General features: G+C 41.0%; 1 non-coding gene across 1 annotated transcript; it reads right to left on the bottom strand.

Moving 5' to 3' along the window:
• Positions 1 to 583: 583 nt before the first annotated feature.
• On the bottom strand, positions 584 to 690 carry LOC141610124 (small nucleolar RNA R71). The gene has a single exon (XR_012528019.1). It is a non-coding gene; the product is annotated as a small nucleolar RNA R71 (small nucleolar RNA).
• Positions 691 to 1,778: the final 1,088 nt, after the last annotated feature.

A 1,778-nucleotide genomic window follows, 5' to 3' on the forward strand; every position in this document is an offset into this window, starting at 1 on the left:
TTTGATATTTTGCATGTCTAGAAGGTTACAAGGTAATTTGTTACCTTTTGATCGTGAAATCGAAAGAACCTTGACGAACAATAGGAGACTTGTTAGGAGGAATTTGAGAGGTGTTGGTGAAGATGTTCAACCCACTAGTGAGTTTGTCAATCCTTTCGCAATAGAAGGAGAAGAAAACCCATTACACAATACCCCACAAAATCCACCTACAATGCCAAAATTCTCGTCACACTCCGTACCCACCGAGGAGAATCTACCAAATGGTACTCCTACACCGCAACATCTCACCGGAAATTTTATTGCCAAGTCCGCCTTCATCCAATTAGTTGAGAGGAGCCAATTCGGGGGGATGCCTAGTGAGGACCCTCATTCCCATATGGAAACCTTTTGCGACTATTGTGATGCTATCTCTCAAACGGGCGTGACTCAAGACCAAATTAGATGGGTCTTATTTCCTTTTTCCTTAATCGGCACCGCAAAGCGATGGTTGAAGGGCCTTGATAAGGCCACCCTTGGAATAGATTCTTGGAAGAAGTTGGCTCTAGCTTTCTACAAAAAATTCTACCCACCGGAAAAGACTAACATGCTAAGAGCTCAAATTACGGGTTTTAAGCAAAGGGATGAAGAGTCTTTGTATGAAGCTTGGGAGCGGTTTAAAGGTATTTGTCGCTCATGTCCTCACCATGGACTTAGCGAATGGTTTTTGGTGCAACAATTTTGGAATGGTTTATATGAAGATTCTAGGAACATTCTCAATATGGGATCAAATGGAATGTTCACCGAAGTTGATGACAATCAAACATGGAACAAGATTGAGGAAATGGCGGTCCATAACTCACAATATAGTAGACCTCGCAAGGCTACTAGAGGAGGAAAGCATGAAGTGGACTCCGTTACTCAATTGGGTGCTCAACTTAGTGCTCACATTGACACAATCAACTTGAAGTTTGAACAAGCTATGGCTAGACTTGAGGAAAACTCAAAATCATCGAAGCATCATGTTAATGCCATGACGGCATCCTCATCAATCCCAAGTGGGATATGTGAGAATTGTGGAACTTTGGGACATGACCAAGGTGAATGTAGGGGAACAAATGAATAAGTGAATGCTTTCCAAGCATACAAAAGTGGTACCCCTTATTCCAACTTTTACAATGAAAACACCAAATTCCATCCAAATCTCTCATACAAAAGCCAAAATGTTCAAAACCCTCAAACAACATACACTCCACCACCCATGAGAAACCAAAATCAAAGACCCTTTTACAATCAAAACCAAGGTTACCAAAATCAAAATCCATACAATCACCAAAATGACCAAGGTTTTGATGTCCAAAAAGCGGTCCTCCAAATGCAAAAGAATCAACAAGAATTTTTCACTCAAATGCAAAAAGATAGCCAAGCAAAAGAAACCACCATCAACAACATTCTAGCTCACACCAAGATGTTGGAAACACAATTGACTCAACTAGCATCTTCGAGCTCATAAAGACAAAAGGGGCAATTACCACCTCAAAGTAATCCCCCTAGACATGAAACGGTTAGTGCCATTCACTTGAGAAGTGGTACAAGGTATGAAGCACCGAAGAAGTAAGTTGAGGATGAAGTTGTGGAAGCTAGTGAAAAGGAAGAAATTGCGCAAAACTCCAAAGGTGGAGAATCATCAAAAGAAGAAAGTTCAAAGAAAAATGAAGACAAGGCCAAGGAGAAGGAGTCCATTGTGATTAGACTTCCTTTTCCATGTCGTCAAGCCAAGCCCAAATTTGATGATCAACTTG

This window comes from Silene latifolia, chromosome 10, assembly GCF_048544455.1.
Source record: "Silene latifolia isolate original U9 population chromosome 10, ASM4854445v1, whole genome shotgun sequence".
NCBI classification, from domain to species: domain Eukaryota; kingdom Viridiplantae; phylum Streptophyta; class Magnoliopsida; order Caryophyllales; family Caryophyllaceae; genus Silene; species Silene latifolia.